Source organism: Aegilops tauschii, chromosome 4 (assembly GCF_002575655.3).
Source record: "Aegilops tauschii subsp. strangulata cultivar AL8/78 chromosome 4, Aet v6.0, whole genome shotgun sequence".
NCBI classification, from domain to species: Eukaryota; Viridiplantae; Streptophyta; class Magnoliopsida; order Poales; family Poaceae; genus Aegilops; species Aegilops tauschii.
The window spans coordinates 321,405,483-321,425,718 of NC_053038.3; positions in this window are offsets into that span (position 1 = coordinate 321,405,483).

The following is a 20,236-nucleotide window of genomic DNA, read 5'->3' on the forward strand; positions in this document are numbered from 1 at the left end:
CGGGTTAGGGTTTGAACTTAATCCCTTCGTCCGAGGACTCATGTTCTATTATGGGCTAGATTTTCACGATCTGGCCCCAGACTCTATTCTTCTTATCTCGGCGTTTATCGTTTCGTGCGAAGCCTTCCTCTGAACTCCTCCGCACTTAGGCTTGTGGCTCAAGACCTTCGATGTGAAGCCGCAAGTGATAGAGGGAGAGCAGGCAGAGTGCGGTGGCACCATAGTGAGCAAGCTTGCTAGTGCTATTTGGCTGAAAGGATCCTTTGCCAAATCCTCCGATTTATGGCAGCAGGGGTGGTTCTATATCACCGAGCCCCGCGGCTCCAAGTGGGCAGCCGCGCCCGCATTTCGATCCAGCCCCCCAATTCAGCTTGCATCGTGGATTAATAAGGGGTTGGACTGGGGATCAACGGACGAGGTGCAGACCTTACAAAGTCACATCTGAAGCCTCATTGAGAGGGACATCAATATTGTCAACGTCGTTCAAGTAATGCTAGTCCGCCGGACCCTGCCGTGCCAGCAACGGCCTCTCCGCATGTGGGAGTTCAATCCTGAAGGGCCGCGGACTCTTCAGCACTTCTTCGGCACTACGCACAAAGGAATGTGGAGATTATTTTTCGGGAAACGAAAGCAATGGTCGGACACCACCGAAGATATCGGCCTAGACTGTAACCATCTGGACACCCCGGTAAGTACCCATTCGCCGAACACCTCATAATCAGTCACCCAGTGATAAGACACGGACGGAATCATCTTTTTCAGGGCTGGATAAAGAAGGTGGAATGGATTAGGTGTCCGGCTCCCCTTCCCGAAGACTCAACTAATCCTGTGCTAACAAGGATGCTGGCCTCGACACCATACCAGGCGCCGGTAAGGGAGGGTAAAGAGGAGAGTGAGAAGACCTGAGATGACCTTTATTCCAGAGGTAAGTCGGACACTGAGTCTGGAGAAATCGACCTTTCCTCGCCTGAAGACAGAGACGAAAGAGGACCCAGTATCCCTTCTCCGAGCAGGAGGAAAAGGGCCGCCTCCGAAGGTTGGGAGGAGCGGTCTCCTAAGGGGGGCAAGATGCCACCGTCGAGCGGCTTGGGTTTGGAAAGCGACGCCGTTGATTAGCTCCAACAAGGGGACAAGCCCTCGGCCAAACCGTAAGTGAATCCGGAGTACTTTGATAGTGTCCCGATCCTTTGCTGTTACCGAAGATATACGTAATGTGTCCGTGCATTTTTACAGGTCGGCACAGAGTTTTTCTGGGCAATCCTCTTCTTCGGGAAGTCTCCTCCCAGAGATGATGGAGAGCGAGTCGCCTCCCCCAACCTCCTCGCCCAATAAGGCGGATGACTCTGAAGTGTCATCGCGGAGGGTTCTTCTTGATCAACAAGTTATGCAGGGGATAAAAGAGGCAGTACCCGAAGGTGGATCTCCGACCGTTCGGGATTCTGGGGCTGATAATAATAAAGGCCCCGGACTGTCTAGCTCACAGCCGACGGTCATTCTGGAGATGGGTGAACAAATTCCTTCAAAGGGTGGTTGTGCTCCTAGAGCGGCTTCCAGAGACCTAGAGGCTCCGGATATATTGCGGGACATGTTGCGGAAAGCATCTGTCTCGGGGGAACAGCGTACCTTGATGGGTACAGTGGTTGAGAAGATTTTGTCCGCGAAGAGCGGATTGAATGAGGCCTTCATGAGCCTGCTAAAAGGCTTCGAGGTTTGTAATATAATGTTTCCAGCTATGTTTTATTGGCAAAGATGCACCTGTGCATAGGTAGTAGCCCCTGAGACTCGGTTGGGCTTCCACTGGGAAGCGAACGGAGGATCAAAAAGGATTACTCAAGGACTGATCTGATGAACTTGAACGCAGGCTATTTTCCCCTTAGCTACTCCCCAGACTATGGATATTGCCGAGCTGCAGCAGAAGCTTGATGTAGCAGGGGATGACCTTGCGTTAATCAATATGCGTCTTGACGAGTCGCAAGGTATGTATTCGAGGCAATCCCCATATATTTTTTGTGGTATAAGCATGATGCTAAAGTCTATATGCTAGAATATGCATGGCTGCGGATGGTGCTACCTCCGTTGAAGTTCTTCGAGCGGAGCTGGCCCGGGCCAAGGAGCAGGCCCGGTGTAGCAATGCGGCTGCCGAAAAGGCATCAGCTGAGTTAAAAGCCGAACAAGCTGCACGGTGCCAAGACGAGGAGAAGATATCCACGATGGCGCTCGAACTAAAAATGCTACTGGCCACCGTGAACTTCTAGAGAAGGAGAATGAGGCCAAAACGGCTGAGCTGGACAAGGCCTTACAAGAGGCGAGGGAAGCGCGGTCGGAATCCAGAGCAGCCCGTGAGGAGATCCGGCAAGCTAAGGAGATTGTGGCTGGTAAGCCCTTTCTACTACAGAATAAGTTCGGGGATCCGAACTATGCTCAGCTTGACCGAGTGTGGAGTTCTCCGGACGAGTTTTTGGACCTGCTGAAGAGTTCTTCCGATGCGGCGCAGTATTACCAAGTGCGAGAGGGGTCCACAATGGAGAAGCTTTTCTGGTCACAATTTGGCGCATCGAAGCGCCCTCTGTTGCTGAATGAACAGATGTCCCAATTGGCCGAACTTCATAGGATATCCGGCGGTGCCATGAAGGATGTCATAATCCGGTTGTGGCCAACTGAGCCTATTCCGGATAGCTACTTCGGTTTGGTGCAAAGACTTGTTGACGTGGTGCCGCAAATCGATGCTGTGAAGTGGTCGGCGTGCATTGAAGGTGCACGGATGGCCTTTGCCCGAGTCAAAACATTCTGGGGAAAAATGAAGGCCATCGATGTCGTGGCTAAGAGTCCACCCAAGGGCAAGGACCGTCCTGTACCGGAGCATTATTTTGAAGACGTCCTAGAGGCCGCCCGCTTAATAGAGGGTCAATGCTCGAAAGACATAATGTTCGAGTGAGGTGTATGATAATTGTAAAAGACAATTTTATAATTAATCTATTTTTATGTTTTGCTCGATAGCTTGTATTCCTCCTAGTGGCCGTTGTAATATAATCTGAAAGTTTTCCAGTCGTCGGCTTTAGCCCCCTCGTAGGAAGTACAGGGGTGTTCGGAAAAGCATTTAATCACTCTTTATCCAACGTCTTGGTCCATGGAGGAGGTGATAATGCGGCGAACTAGGCAATCAGACTATAGGGCTTTAACACTTTCACTTAGCCATAGGGGTTTTATGGTGGGACTACGACATAGCCCCTGGTATGTATGCAGCGTATTATAATATGGTGCCTTACATATTTGATCTAAAAAAGATCCCTCGTGTGACACGGAGAATCTCTAAAGATTTCAATAAGTCGTCAAGTGGTTGACCAGCTCTCGCCGCATCATGACAGTCAGTTTTCGGCTTTCTCTACTGAGGTACTTGACCGGATGAACCGGAAGCACAATCGCAGTAGTTCTCCCTTTACTACCCTAGCCGATAGAGCGGAACGTAGGGTAGCAAGCAGAGGAGCCGGGCAACCTAACTATTGACCCAAGACAATGATTCGGAGCTGATGCATATAAGGCCAAACTTGCGACGCTGAAGTATGCTATAGAGCTGTTCGGACTTTTGTTGGCAACTCATTTCTTCCCATACCGAGCCCCTGGCGGGTTATGCCAAGGTATATCTGTGAAACAACCATGGGGGCCATATTCATTGGTGAAACAACATGGATGATTAATTCAGATACTTTTTACTGGGACTAGAGTGGTGTGCCAGTGATTACTTTATATATATATATAGACCACAACCCCGGCTATTTGACATGCTCGGGGTCGAAGGCGGAGGAAGAGGCATAGTACAGGCTCAAAATAAAGAGTGCGGTCTACAAAAAAGTTATTTTGGACCTCCTGTCGCACGTCTGCGCCGCCTGTCCTCAGCGAGGGGAGTCCTTGATGGAAGTGGCCCCTTAGGTGAGTGTATGGATCCGAACTCCGATAGAGTCAGTTTTAGATGTTTGTCCTGTTCGTCACCTGTTTTTCGGAGATAGTGAAGGAAAAAATAGAAAGAAAATAGATAAAAAATGTTACGGGAATGCTTGCAGGCTCGTCCGTAGTGTGCTTCCGCCAATGCCCATGGTATCTTGAGTGCGTAGTGATGTATGCGCGGTACAAGTTTTGCAGGCGTACGAGGTGAGCGGTGGGAGCCGGACTGCTATTTCCGCTCCTGGAGTATTCGATCCTCGGGTGGAAATTGCTTCTGACCCCCAGTATTTCTTTGGTGAACCTTTCCGTTGTCCCTGTCACCTGGCGGCCTCCTTCCCTTGTGTTCGGCGTTGAGCTTGCCGGCTTGCTTAAAGACCCAGCAGTTTCTGTTGGTATGATTAGCTGGTTTATCGGGGTGGCCGTGAATCTGGCAGGGTCGGTCCAATATCCTATCTAGGTTAGATGGTTCGTCTTGGTTCGCCTTGAATGGCTTCTTCCGTTGACCGGGCTTGGGATTGCTGAATCCGGCGTTGACCGCTGTGTCGCGTGATCTTTCGCTATCATTGCGACTGTTGTGTTTGCTTCGCCATGGCTTGCCGTTGTCGTCTCGGATTTCGGAAGTGCCCGGGTCACTGGTGTTGTTGCTTCTACGAGCGAGCCAACTGTCTTCTCCCGCGCGAAAGCAATTCTTTAGAGAGCAGTAAGGGCTGTCATGGATTTAGTTCCTTCTTGACCGAGGTGGCGTGCAAGCCATTCGTCCCAGACGCTGTGTCTGACGGCCGCAAGGGCTTTCGCGTCCGGACAGTCGACGATTTGGTTCATTTTGACTAAGAACCGAGTCCAAAGCTTCCTTGCTGACTCTCTGGGCTGCTGGACAACATGACTTAGGTCGTCGGCATCCTGTGGCCGGACATATGTTCCTTGGAAGTTGTCAAGGAAGGCTTCTTCCAAGTCTTCCCAGCTGCCTATGGAATTTTCAGGTAGGTTGTTTAACCAGTGCCGAGCTAGCCCTTTTAGCTTTAGTGGGAGGTATTTAATGGTGTGGAGGTCGTCTCCATGGGCCATATGGATGTGGAGGATAAAATCTTCTATCCATACTGCGGGATCAGTTGTTCCATCGTATGATTCAATATTGACGGGTTTGAATCCTTTCGGGAATTCATGATCCATTACTTCATCGGTGAAGCAAAGCGGGTGTGCGGCGCCCCTATGTTGGGCCACACTGCGACGTAACTCCGAAGGAGTCCATTTGCGGTTTTCGGCTCAGGCATGGCTAGGTTTGTCATGTCCGAATAGGTAGCCATCGTCGCGTGTCGAGGCATGCCTTCGCGATCCGTAGATCGGTCTTGTGTGTCCTACTCTACTGCCAAGTCCCGCTGCAGGTCGTCTGGACAATCGTGAGCTGCGTTATTCTTGTCTTTACGGCGAGGTGGGGCGGTCTGGTGTTCGGCTTGAGTTGCCTCTTTATCCGGACAGAGTTGTCGGCGACCTGCCGCATTGTGTGATGATGGTACGGGCTCCAACGCCTCGTCATCGAACTGATGTAGCAATCTATGCTTCGGGTGGCTTTTGGCTAGGCCACTAAGGCCGTGTTCTTCGGCGGCCAGGACTTCGGTCCATCTGTCGTTGAGTAGGTCTTGGTCAGCTTGAAGCTGCTGCTGCTTCTTTTTCAAGCTCCTTGCAGTAGCTATTAGCCTGCGCTGGAAGCGCTCCTGCTCGAGGGGCTCTTCGGGTAAGATGAAGTCTTCGTCGCTTAGGCTTACCTCATCTTCGGAGAGCGGAAGGTAGTTGTCGTCCTCTGAATTGTCGTTGGGCAGGGCCTGTTCATCGGGTTGGCTTGCCCGTTTTCCTGTTCCTCCTGTTCGGATCTTGCTCCAACAGGGTCTTCATTGTTTTCGGTGTCGTCCGGAGTACTATTTTCTCCGGTGCCAACGTTGCTGCGATGTGACTTAGAGCGGCGTTTAGGGCACCGGTACTTAGACTGTGTCTCAGGAGGTTTATTCTCGACTGGATCTTCTTTGTCATCATCGCTAGCTTTTTTAGGTGTATCAACCATGTACACATCGTACGAAGAGGTGGTCGTTCCATGTCCTGTGAATGGTGGGTCTTGGCCTTGCTCCTTATCGGCATCGTCGTCTATACCGTCGATGTCTTCGGAGCCATAATTAAGCATGTCGGTTAAGTCCTCGATGGTGGCTATGAAGTGGGTGGCGGGTGGGAAGCGAAATTCTCCATTATCAGCCTCTAGCTCGAACTGGACATAGTTCGGCTGTGAGCCCCTTGTCAAGGACAGGTTTTTTAATGAATTTATAACGTCACCCAAGGGAGAGTGTTGGAAGATATCTGCGGCGCTGAACTCGAAGATCGATAACCGATCCAGCTCTGCGCCCGCAGGCGTGCGTGGTTCGGGACTTATAGCCGGAGACTAGTCCGGAATTCCGTTGACGCAAATATTCCCAGGTGTTGAGTCTGTGTGCGGTTCCAACACCGCGGTCTTTGTGGTTTCGGATGGTGCAATCTGCTCTGATCTAAGGCCGTAGCAGTTACAGAAACCATCTCCTGAATCTGGTCGAACGACAGATTTAAGTCATGTTCGTCGGAGCGAGGGGAGCGATCGCTGCGGTCTCAAATCCATTGAAGATCAAGTCTCCACGGATGTCCGCAACGTAGTTCAAGCTTCCAAATCTAACCTGGTGGCCAGGGGCGCAGATATCGATCTGCTCCAGATGGTGAAGCAAGTTGGCCCGCAGTACGAAGCCGCCGAATACAAAAATCTGTCCGGGGAGGAAGGTTTCTCCTTGGACAGCGTCGCTATAGACGATCGAAGGGGCCATCGAACCTTTCGTCGACGGCACAGTGGAACTCTCAATGAAAGCACCAATGTCGGTGTCAAAACTGGCGGATCTCGGGTAGGTGTCCCGAACTGTGCGTCTAAGGTCGATGGTTTACAGGAGACAGGGGACACGATGTTTACCCAGGTTCGGGCCCTCTCTATGGAGGTAATACCCTACTTCCTGCTTGATTGATCTTGATGAATATGAGTATTACAAGAGTTGATCTACCACGAGATCGTAATGGCTAAACCCTAGAAGTCTATCCTGTATGACTATGGTAATTAGTATATCTTTTCCGGACTACACCCTCCGGTTTATATAGACACCGGGGGGATCTAGGGTTACATAGAGTCAGTTACATAGGAAGGAATCTTCATAGTTGATCGCCAAGCTTGCCTTCCACGCCAAGGAGAGTCCTATGCGGACACAGGTACATTCTTCGGCTTTCATGTCTTCACAGCCCATTAGTCCGGCCCATGGATAGCAGGCCGGACGCTCGAGGATCCCTTAGTCCAGGACTCCCTCAATCGTGACCTGGCATACCAGCGGCGGCTGAGCCTCGCTCGAGGGTCGGGACCCGAGGATACAGAGCATTCAGATGAGCGAGGAAAGGGGAGGCCGGCGTGAGCCCTACCTAGCAACACTGCCGCTGAAGCGCAAGTCGGGCACCGCGCAGGGAATCGCCTCAGGCTCGTTACGACAAGTCACATATTCATGTTAGCACGACTCGCACAGCCTTGCTCCGGCAATGCCGCCTTCCTTTTCAGCCTTCAGTAAGCTGATTGCACGCCAAAGGGGACCTCTTGAGCATCGTACCTCAGGAGCTCTTACCGGACCTTGGGCCGCTCACCTCCTGGCCTTGACCACGGCATCGCGACCGGGCATACCAGCGATGGCCGAAGCTTGCCTAGGGACTGGGACCTGCCGGCGTAGAGCGCTAAGCTACCGCGAGAAAAAAAGGGGGAACAATGCCGAAGCAAGATGTGCAATCACAACCTTATAGTAGGAATAATAAACATTGGAGCAAAAGCATTATAGGTTCTTTACACACCCCCACGGGGTTCGTCTCGATTCCTCGCAGGGAACAAAAGAAGAAAAACCCCAAGGAGCCCCAACTACGAGCTTCGCCACCGACGCCGTCATCAACAGTGGGCCACGAGAGGCCGACGCCAACCCCATCCAGGTCATCGGCGACGCCGAGCGGATGCCGCTGTTGTGCTCCGGGCGTGGCGAGAGCTCGGAGGCACGTAGCTATCTTCACTCGACTACGGGGACTCGCTAGGCTCGCGAGAGTCGGTGGACTCCGAGGAGTCGTCGCTACTACTGGAGGAGCTATCGACGGGACTGGGGGCGGGCTCGACGCCTGCTGCCGCGCCATCCTGGCGGCTTCCTCTAGGGCAGCACTACAGGCGGCGGCCTTCCTCGTCGAAGACCTTGAAGAACAGCGTGGAGGCGCCTTCGTACTCGAAATGGATGGCGAGGGCCCCCTCCGCGCGGCAAGCGCGGGCGACCTCGCCCCATCCTCGGGTCATGAAGCTCTTGCCTTTGGGGACGACCTCGACCTCCGCCCCGTGGCCAGACTGCAGCACTCGGCGTGCTGCAGCAACAGCTCGAGTGGCCTCCTCGGCGGCATCTCCTCGGCGAAGAACCGCGGGAGCTGGATCCATGTGCGCGGGGGCATCGCCGCCCACACCACGAACTCGCGCGAGGAGCCTTCGGCGTGGGTGCGCGGGCCTGCAGCCCGCGTGGCTTCAGCCTGGCCACCATTGCCATAGTCGGCGTGGCGCGGGGCGCTGCCACCTCCTCTGGAGCCTTGCGCCTGAGTGTACAAAGGAAGTGGGTAGCCGGGAGGAGGTCGCTCGTACCAAGGCCGCGTCACCACTGTCCTCTCGCCGGCGTTGCGGGGGCGGCTCAGCCTCTTCTTCGACGGGAGCGGCCCCTGCTCCTCGTGGGGAGTTTTCCCTTTCTCTGTTGTGGAAAACCTCCTAATCGGCGCCATGGGAGCCACGGCGAGACGGCGAGGCAAAGAGGAAGAAGAGAGAGCGCGCGGCGAGAAGAAGGAGATGAGCAAAGGGGGCTCCGCCCCTCTCCTCATTTATAGCCAAGAGGAGGCCAACCGCCGGCCTCCACGATCCCGCGTAATGATGGTTTTCTCTGCATGCAGCAGAATCTCATCGAGTCAAATGGTTGTCGAGGCAGCATGGGGAAGCGGAGGTGCCCACGTCCCATCAATCGCCACGCGTCGACCGAGGACGCAGGCGGTTAGGGCCCGCGGCACTCCGCCCTTGCCCTTTGGCTTCGCCTCGAAGCCAAGTCCGAGCGCGCCTTGGGCCCGGGGGGCTACTGTCGGCGTCCTGGGAACGGGGGTGCCAAGACTTGCCTGCCTGCGGCCCACGGCGTGGCTAAGTCAGCAGGCCCGGTACGGCCCAACTGCTACAACAACAACTCAAGACACTCGCGAGGGGCCAAGCCTTGTGAGGCGGACGACACCAAGACCTCTCTGGGGGCCGGCCTCACTAGCTAGGCTGGCTCCCGAGGACCGGAGATATCAATGCAAGGTGCACCTCGTGAGGTTCACATGACGTGAGTCATGACGACCAAGGACAGGCGGGCGCCAGCGGGCGTAGTGTACCAGTTTCCTCTTCGGTGCCAAGGAGGCAAGCGCAGGCGCAGGGTCCCGAGGAATCAATTAAAGGTTTCCATATCGGTGCAGCGAGACCAAGACCGCCAGGACCGTAGGACGGAGGTCATCGTGGAGCCCACTACAGCGTCACCACCAGTCTTTTGCACGCGAAGACCGCTTTTGTGAGGATAACTTGTACTAGTTGTCTCCCTTTTAATTTGGCCATTGTGGGATCCCTTCCCGCCTACATTTGGGAAGAGGACCAAGGCCACTATAAATAGGACTTAGCCACCACCAGGGGGAAGGAGGATCGATACGAACCAAACCACCTCACCAGCTCATCGAGCTCAAGAACACGTCACCTCCTGAGGTTGTTCACCCACTGTACTAGTTCATCCTCAGTCCCTCGAGGCAATCCACCACAAAACTGGAGTAGGGTATTACACCGCAAGGTGCCCTGAACCAGGATAAACTGCCGTGTCCCTTGTCCCTTGGGTTCGTTGAGCTAGGTCGTGGAATCGTTGAGCAGGCAGACTGGGAAGAGGGAGTTCTTCGTACGCACCCCAGAGTTCGAACCTCTCAAGGGTCTGCGGAACCCCGAATCCGACAGCGCCGTTGCCGAGGAGGTGAGTGCTTGAAGGTATATCTTTAGATCTTGCAATTGAACATTTTAGTTTCTTTTTTTATCACTAGTTTAGTCTATAAAAGGAAACTACAAAAAAATGGAATTGACGTTGCCTCATATGTTTTATCTTTTTAATGTCTTTCGTGAATATGATGGAAAGGAAAGTTGTGATCAAGTGAAGAAGAAGTCAATAAAATGTTTGGCACTAAATCTTTGAATGATGAGCATGATTGCAATATTGTTGGTATGAATTCTTTGAATATCCATGATGCTAGTGGTATGAAAAGCCATAAGCTTGGGGATGCTATGTTTGATGAAGATGATATTTTTAGTCCCCCCAAGTTTTGAAGAGCAAATTTATTATGATGATAGCATGCCTCCTATTTATGATGATTATATTGATAAAACTGGATTTGGAGAGGTCATGACTTTATTTAGTGATGAATCCACTATCTTGGAAGAGGTTTCAATTGGCAATGAGAACGAAGTTGCTATCTATGACGATTATTGTGATGACATGTATGCTATAAAGAATAATGATAATCATGAAACTTGTCATCATGATTTAAATTTTCAATTGGATTATGCCTCACATGATAGTTACTTTGTTGAGTTTGCTCCCACTACTATTTATGGGAATAAATTTGCTTATGTGGAGAGTAATAAAATTTCTGTGATTGTGGATCATGAAAAGAATGCTTTATGTGATAGTTATATTGTTGAATTCATTCATGATGCTACTAAAAATTATTATGAGAGAGGGACATATGCTTCTACGTATCTCAATAATATCATGTTTCCTCTCTATGTGTTAAAAATCTTGAAGTTTTTGCTTGTTTTACCTTCCTATGCTGGTTGATTCTTGTTCCCATAAATTGTTTGCTCACAAAATCCCTATGCATAGGAAGTGGGTTAGAATTAAATGTGCTAGTCATATGTATCATGATGCTCCCGTTATGTTTCAATTCTTATCTTTTCTGTGAGCATCATTGAAATCATCATGCCTAGCTAGAAAGGCATTAAAGAAAAGCGCTTGTTGGGAGGCAACCCAAAACAAAGTCAAATAAAATATTTCTTCAAACAGTGAAACTAAAATGTTCACATTATTCTATAAATTCCCCTAATCATTTTAATGATGAACCCAACATTATTTGAAGCTCCAAAATGCCCCTAACTATTTTTGAATGACCCAACAGCCTCCTTCCATCACATTTAAATTCAAACCAAAAATCAACTGAATTCAAATATGCCCCTAACCATTTTATAACAATGCCAAATAATGCATAGTATTTATTGGGCCAAGTCTCCTATTACATAAAAGTCAATTGCTAGTGGAAATAATAGAAAACAGCAAAGACATAAAAAAGAAAAGAAAAGTAGAAATAGGTCACTGTGGACCTCAGCCCGGCACAGTACAGGCAGCCCAACCCACTCCCCCCCGATCGTCTTCTACCTACTTCTCAGTTCTCACTGCGTCGCCATGGAGCTCGCCCGCTCGTTCCTGCCTCCGATCTCCACGCGGCGTTCATCCGGCGGCTTAGCGCGGGGATAAGATCAACCTCAACCCCGTCGTCGAACCTTAGCCCCTTTCCCTTCTTTCCTCGCGCCGCCCTCCTCTCCCCGACCGCTCCCAAGCGCTCCCGCCTTGCAGTGGCCATGGCCAACAGCCTCCCCGAGCCACACGGAGACGTTTAGCAGCTCCGCCACACTCATCACCGTCGTCTGCAATCGTGGGTGAGAGCTGAAGCACTCCGCATCGCCTGCGTCGACCCCGTCCGCAACCTCTAGCTGCCCACAATCCCTCGTTGATCCGCTGCTGTCGGCGTTCTGGGAACGGGGGTCCCCAGACTTGCCTGCCTGCGGCCCGTGGCGTGGCTAAGCTAGCAGGCCGTACGGCCCATCTTCATCAACAAGGCAACCAAGACCCTCGCGAGGGGCCAATCCTCGCGAGGCGGACGATGCAAGACCTCCTCAGGAGTGGCCTAGTCAGGCAGGCTCACGAGGAGCGGAGATATCAAGGCGGGGCAAACCTCACGAGGCACTCGTGACGTGAGCCATGACGATCGACACCAGGAGGGCGCCAGGCGGGCGCCAGCGTGCGCAGCGTCCTTGTTTCCTCTTTGGCGCTAAGGAAGCAAGCGCAGACGAGGAGTCCCGAGGCATCAGGCAAAGGTTGCTATATCGGTGCAACGAGACCAAGACCAGAAGGACGGCAAGACGGAGGTCACTGTGGAGCCCAAGACGGCGTGACCACCAGAGCCTTTTGCACGCGAAGACCACTTTTGTCAGGATAGCTTGTACTAGCTGTCCCCCTTTTAAATTTGCCCGCCGTTGTTGGCTCCCTTCCCACTCAATATTTGGGAAGAGGACCAGGGCCTATATAAGTAGAGCTAGCCACCACAGTAGGGGGGATCGAGCAGTTCATCCAACTCTCACCCGCTAAGACACCAAGCACAAGAACACCTCAACCTCAGGAGGCTGTTCTTCCCTCTGTATTGTTCATCATCAGCCCAAGAGGCAATCCACCACCACCACACTGGAGTAGGGTATTACACCACAACGGTGGCCCGAACCAGTATAAATCTCGTGTCTTTCTGTGCCGTGAGTTCGTCGAGTTTGTCCGCGAGATCTTAGCGAGCTAGGGCGTAGATCGGTAGGAGGGAAAGACTTCGCACGCACCCCAGTGTTCGAACCTTAAGGGTTTGCCGGAACCCCACATCAGACATTCGGCGTGCCAGGTAGGGGTGCGCCGGAGCTTCTTCTCCGCCAATCAACTTGCCGACGCTCCGCGGCCATGATGTCCGACGACCCAAGAGCTGACTCCGACCGCTGGGCAGCCTGGCCAGCCCGGGCGGCGCCGCCCACCCATGAAGACCTCAACCCCACGCTCCAGGCGGCACGAGCGCCGTCCAATCCTGCGGGGCGCGGGCGACATGGCCAGGCGTCGTCTACCCTCACTCCACGACAAGTGCGAGCCGCTGCCAGAGCAGCAAGCCACGCCGCGGCAACGGCGCCGCACTCGCGGCGGGAACATGCAAACATGCGGGAAGCACTCACCGTGGCAAGGGAGCTGCTGCGGTGCCGGCTGATGGAGAGCGGTCGGGACGCACTGCTGGAACTCGTTGCCGAGCTGCTGGACGCGGCGGCCTTGGGAGCGCCGCCTTTCTGTCATCAGCTTCCTCCTCAGGCCGCTACAGGGATTCACGGCGGGCCACGCCGCCGCCATGCGCCGTCAGGTGCGCCAGGGGCTTCGCCAACACCAGCATGGCCGGTGGCGCCGGGGGCTCTGCCGCCCCCATACCGCCCGCAACAAGCATGAGCACAAGCGTCGCCTCCCATGGCCCAAGTGGGATGCCACGCTATCACCCTAATGACGCCACGCTGGGCCGGGCAACATGGAGTGTGGGGCACTACGGCGAGGTGTTCGGGGTAACAGCCCCGGAAGCCTACGTGCCCCGCATGACGGACCAGGAGTACACACCGGAGGACGACCCCGGCTCGTTCGTTGGAGAAGATTGGGAAGAAGGGATGCTAGGAGTCGAAGCCTTCCAGGAGCCGCCGGGGAACCACCACGACCGCGTGTGCGACGACCACTACAGGGTACCCCTAATCCCTCCGAAGCAAGCTTACGCTAACCATGAGTCGCAGGAGGAACAGATCACCGCAACGGCCAGCGGCCCCAGCTCGACGGCCTCCCTGCCGGCAGGAGGATCGCGTTGGGGGCTGCAGGAGAGGGGTCGGGAGCCAGGCCCCTCCCCACGGCGCGCGAAGCCAGGAGACACCCGGAGGTAGGCCCTCTGCCGGGGAGGCTTCGACGACCCTTCCCCCGGCAGAGGACCTGTGGTCGCCGAGGGCACCGCTGGCGTCCCCTTTCCCTCTTTTGTGTCGTCCTCATAACCGGTCGGCTCAAAGGAGGTCAAGGGTGGCGCAAGGCGGGGCCCTTGTCTGGCGATATGAAGCAAGGCCGGTACCTGTGAAGAAGGCCCGGTGCCTGTGAAGCTCGCCGCCCGTGACACTCGCACGTAATAATGAGTTGGGGTTGTACACGCCCCGGAGTCTCAGGAGCGCCGGCCTCAGGCCCTGGGGCTCCCTCCCACGCCTAGTGGCAGCACTTAGCTCCGTGCTGGAGAGAAGACTTGAAGACCGGAAGACTAGACTAGGTGCCGGACGCGGCCTTTTGCTTTGGGTCTCTCTTTCTATAGCTTTGCTTTCTGGATCTGGATTTAAGTTGAAGCCGAATTTTTATCGATGCGCGCGGGGGGTGCCTTTTCTCGTTCGAGCAATTTCTTGCCTTCTAGATCTTGTTTTGTCTGGGACTCATGTCCGTCGCCTTCCCCCACACGAGCTCCTCGCGAGCTGGACCACACGAAGCGCACGCTCGCTGAGCGCGCGCCAGTGCTGCGGCTGGTGCTCACCTCTTGTGGGGCCCCTTCAGATGGGGCGATAAGCTCCGCAGGATTCTCAGAAACTCGCCGCTTCACGACCCAGCTCGAAGATGGCACTGACTAAGGTAAACCACGACGGAAAACTCGCCCTCGGCTTCACGAGTTCACGAGGAAACATACTCACATCGCATAGGAAAGTAAAAACTGCAATTTGCTTACATGAGGGGCTCCCCCTCTCAAAATGCTCTTACAAGTTTTCCAAGGGCCACGCCCGAGTTTTGTGTGCAGGATGAAACGACAGGAGAACATGGGATCAGCCAGAAATGTCACTCGCTACATCACCCACGGACGCGTCACTCGCGTCGTCATCGTCTTCGTCGGCATCGTCGCCGCCGTCGGCGACGCCCCCATCACCGTCGTCAACAACGTTGCCTTCGTCTGCGACGACCACCACCGCGTCATCCTCCGAAGTGAAGGCCCTGACCAACGCGTCCACATTGTCCTCAACCCAATGCGCCAGGTCGCCCCGGACGGCCGTGGGTACGGGGGTGATGGCGGCGTCGAAATCAAAGTTGGGGTCGGCATTCAGAAGGTGGCTAAAGACACGGGAGAAAGCGCGCTCAAGCAGGCCACGACCCCTTTCCTCCACAAGCTGGCGACCTCTGGCAGATCGAGCCTCCACGCGCGTCACCACCACGGTGAAGAAGGTCAGGTGGCTGGCATAGTCATTCGAGTGAGGGGCCGGTGCATCCTCGTCACAAATATGGCCCAGGGCTGTATTGGCCCTGTTCCGGAGATCCTGAAGCATGGGGGCATGCTCGCGCTCCAGCGTTCGTCGTTGGAGCACTTCCTCCGTGTTTTGCCGTGCGACGGCCTCAGCGTCATCAACCCGCCTCCGAAGGGAAAGCAGCTCGGCGCGGGAGGAGGCCAAGTCCGCCTGCGTCGTAACCAGGGCGGCGGCCGTGGCTTCCGCACGCCTCTCAGCCTCATCCAACCTGGGCCTGAGGGCAGCGGCCCTGCCCGCATCCTCCGTACTGGCGAGCTTGAGCTTCAGGTCGTACCTACCCTCCAGGTCTGCGTGAACCTCGGCCACCCGGCGATCGACCTCCTCCTCGACTCTGGCCTCGCGAGCCCCGACGGCATCTTCTGCTTGAGCAACTTGACGCTCCCTCATCTCCAGTTGCTCGAGCTCGAGGCTGCGCTTCACGGCTTCCAGGGCCAGCGCCTCCTCATGCTTCCGGACCTCCTCTTCCTCTGCGGGTGTACCCCTCAGCGATGCAAGAGCGGCCCTGCGCGCCTCCACCTGCTGCTCAAGGGACGCACTCCAGGCCTGGATCTCCCACGCGCGCTTCTCCGCAGCCTCGCGATGGCAGTCAGCCTCGCGAGCCTCTTCCAAGGCTCGCGAGCGGGCTTCATGGGCGACCTTGAGGGATGCCTCGGCCTTCGCATTCTCGAGGTCGCGCTGGTAGCGACCGCGGTTGATGGCCACTCTCAACTTACGCCGCTCCTCCACCAGCCAGAGACCTTCAGCCTCAAGGCGCGAGTCAACAACCGCGAGCTCTTCACCAAGTCGACTCATCGCGCCCATCGCCTCCTGGAAGAGCTCGTGATGAACTACACTCCGCCCGCGCTCGAGCTCGAACGCTCGGCCCACCTCGTCCTCCACCTCGGGGGCTGTGGGCGGGGCGCCAAGCGGTGCACCACCTCCCGGCAGGGGGCTGGCATCGCACCTGACGTCAGCCAGTCCTCGCGAGGAGCCCGTGCCAATCGGGGCATGCTGCTTGAAGAGGAGCCGAAGATCGAAGCCAACCAGCTACTATCCGTGAGCAAAGGAGGAGTCTTGGGCACGCCCGCCAAGCTCCACGCCAGACCGTGGGGCAGGGGTGGCTAAGCCGCGGGCTCAGCGCGCCACGAAGGCAGAGACGCTCCCCCAACCGACCCCGCTCCAGGGGCGGCAGGCGGACCAGGAACGCTCAAGGCCAATGGGGGAGTTGATGAAGGAGGAGGCTGCTTCTCAGAAGACGCAACAACTTCAATGGAAGGAACCCTGAAGGACTGGCGTCAGGATAAGGAGACTACACGTAGGAAGCCATGACAATAAGATACTTACGCGCCAATGGCGATGTACTTTCGTCGCTTCAATGGCCCGAAGATATTGTTGCCGCTAGGGGATCCTTTCCTCTTGTGGAGCTCCTCGAAGTCCACACAAAGACGACCGAAGCGCTGGATGTGACAGCCGGTGTGCGGCGGGGTCGAAGAAGAGCTTGGAAGGATGTCTTCAGGGGTGCCCGATTGCGGCAAACAGCCGGGCACCGTCTCACCACAACCTCCCGGGGCTCCTGGAGCCTTGGCCTTGGGAGTCGCATGCTGCGCCTCCTCAGTGACCGACGCCTCAGGAGGGGGGGGTCGCAGGCCCCAGAGGACGACACCCCAGGATCACCACTCGCCATGTGCTCCTCAGCACTCGAGCCACCGGCCTTCGTCGGAGCTCGCCCTCCCGCACCTTCACCTGGGGCGAGCTCGGCACCGACGGCGAAGAAGGGAACCACGATGACGGGGTTCTCGCGGGACCCCACCAGGCCGATTGGGCGCAGACCCCACTCATCAAAGGAAGGCATACTCACGGCAAATGCGGCTTTGTTCTCGCAGCGGTACAACAGGCAGCTATTCCTGGGCATCTCGTCCGGCAGAGGGACACCCGATAGGATCATGAGCACCGTTTGCCGCGTCGCAAGAGGAAGCCCCTTCTCCTGAAACCTCATATGGTCCTAGCTGCTGAGCAAGTCCCACATCGGGCGGGAGTGGCGCTGAAGTGGATCGACTCGACGCTTGACGAACTCCCTCACCACCATGGGCGCAGTCACGCCGCGGTTCTTCAACCACCTCAGCCTGGCCCAGACGGGGGCGAGGCGGGGGCTCGTGAGCTTCTGATGGCCCCAGCCGGAGTTTGGAACAGCGGGCCCCGCCGAAACTCGGAGAAGAGGGCTGAGCACGCCGATGTCAACAAACACCCATCGTATACGGAACTCGCTCGTGGATGAAGGAAGCTCGAAGTCAATCCCCGCGCCCGCTGTCGTGGCCACGGCTTGGAAGCCCACGCACCCCGAGCTCTGCCAGGGACCGGTCAGATGCATCGAGAAGAAATGGCGGAGGAGGGCCACGGAAGGAGCGATGCCCACCATGGCCTCGCACAAGAAGGGGAAGACGGCAAGAAGAGTCACAGATTGAGGGTCGAGATGAAGCATGTGGATCTGATAATGCTCGAGCACCACGTTGAAGAAGGCGGAGAAGGGAGGAATCAGGCCAGCCCAGAGGGCCTCTATGAAGATCGGGACCTCAGTGGCTGCCCGAGCCATGCGAGTGCGAGACGCTGACCAAGCCACCGTCTCTCCCCACTCGTTGAAACTGGAGGCAAGCATGGGGCGCACCTTGTCCATGGCCTCATCGTTGAGCACCTGAGGCCGGCCGAGCGCCGGCTCAAAGGACGGAGGCGCAGTTGGCAGAGACAGAGGTTTCTTCCCCTTTTCAGCTTGTTTCGGCGCCATGGCGATGAAGCACGCGGAGCGCAAGTCAGATTGGAAGGGCAAAGCAGGGCCTCGAGGAAGCAGGGAGATTGGAAGAGCCAGGCATGGGCGAAGGAAGAATAACTGTGTGAGATGCGGGGGCCGCATAGCCAGGCGGATTCAAGGGCAGCGTGGGGAAGCGGAGACGCCCACATCCAATCAACCGCCACGCGTCAACCGAGGCCGCGGGCTTTTGGGGCCCGCGGTTCTCCGCACTTGACCCTTGGCTTCGCCGCGAAGCCAAGCCCGAGCGCACCTTGGGCCCGGGGGCTACTGTCGGCGTTCTGGGAACGGGGGTCCCCAGACTTGCCTGCCTGCGGCCCACGGCGTGGCTGAGCCAGCAGGCCGTACGACCCATCTTCATCAACAAGGCATCCAAGACCCTCGCGAGGCGGACGACGCAAGACCTCCTCAGGAGTGGCCTAGTCAGGCAGGCTCACGAGGAGCAGAGATATCAAGGCGGGGCAAACCTCACGAGGCTCTCGTGACGTGAGCCATGACGATCGACACCAGACGGGCGCCAGCGCGCGCAGCGTCCTTGTTTCCTCTTTGGTGCTAAGGAAGCAAGCGCAGGCGAGGAGTCCCGAGGCATTAGGCAAAGGTTGCTATATCGGTGCAACGAGACCAAGACCAGAAGGACGGCAAGACGGAGGTCACCGTGGAGCCCAAGACGGCGTGACCACCAGAGCCTTTTGCAAGCGAAGCCCACTTTTGTCAGGATAGCTTGTACTAGCTGTCCCCCTTTTAAATTTGCCTGCCGTTGTTGGCTCCCTTCCCGCTCAATATTTGGGAAGAGGACCAGGGCCTATATAAGTAGAGCTAGCCACCACAGTAGGGGGGATCGAGCAGTTCATCCAACTCTCACCCGCTAAGACACCAAGCACAAGAACACCTCAACCTCAGGAGGCTGTTCTTCCCTCTGTACTGTTCATCATCAGCCCAAGAGGCAATCCACCACCACCACACTGGAGTAGGGTATTACACCACAACGGTGGCCCGAACCAGTATAAATCTCGTGTCTTTCTGTGCCGTGAGTTCGTCGAGTTCGTCCGCGAGATCTTAGCGAGCTAGGGCGTAGATCGGTAGGAGGGAAAGACTTCACGCGCACCCTAGTGTTCGAACCTTAAGGGTTTGCCGGAACCCCACATCCGACAGCTGCCACTGCTTCTTCCCCACCTCCGTCAAGCTCGTCGTCAGCATCCCGGTGAGCAGCCGGTCCTTTCCCCCCATTTCCCCTCTCATTTCTGTCGCCGTTTGCCCACACCCCGGGCCACGCCCGCAGCCGCCTGCTGCCGCCCCTTGCTCGCCGCTGCTGGTGCACTCGCCCCAGCGCGGCCCTCTGCTCCTCCTCCCCTCCCACGCGCGGCGCTACTGCTACTGCTACTGCATCTGCCGCTGCCGCTCCTCCTGCTGCCGCCCGTTCGCTCGCTCAGCCCGCGTCGCGCGGCCCTTGTCCATGCTTGTTGGTGCTGCCTCCTCGCAGTGCCGCTCTTCTTCTTCCTTGCGCTGCCTCGCACAACTCTCTCTTCAATGGCTTCTCTCAAGAACACACACAGTGGAAAAGAACTCATACACACACACACGCTTCACCAAAGAAGATGAACAACAACTTTGCCAAAGACACTTCCTTGATGACAACACAGTGGCTACATCTTTCGTCCACAGCCCTCATGGCTTCTTTTTTCATTAGTCAAAGCATTATATATACAAAGGACTCACATACGTACTGGCCAGCCATCTCCCTCGGCAACTCATCCCACTAAGCCATGCAGGCACTAGCACAGGCACTACCGGCCTTATCCAGCCCTGGAATCGCTCCAACAGCCACGGCTCGGCCAAGCAACTAACAACCCATGCGCTAACAACTAGCTAACCAACTAACTCTCTGAATCTCTCAGCTCTAACCACCTCGTCTAGCCGGTCATGCTCCAGCCTCTCATGTACTTGCCGCATCACACGGCCATGCCGCCTCGCGTAGCTTTGCAGCATCTTGCCGCCATCGGCATCTTGTCGTACTCACCGTATCACACGGCGCCCTGGCATCTCGCCTTTTCCGCACATCTCCGCTGAAGCTTCGTCGGACGATCTACTCCCTAGACAAACTAAGCTACATGCATAACGGAAATAGATATGCACATACATACGACAAGATTAGTTCTAACAATCACCTCCCTAATCTTGTCATGCCAAGTCACCAAAACCTCATGCAGATCACCCGCAACATCTTGCCGAGACTTTGCAACGCCAAAACCACACCACCTTGCCTC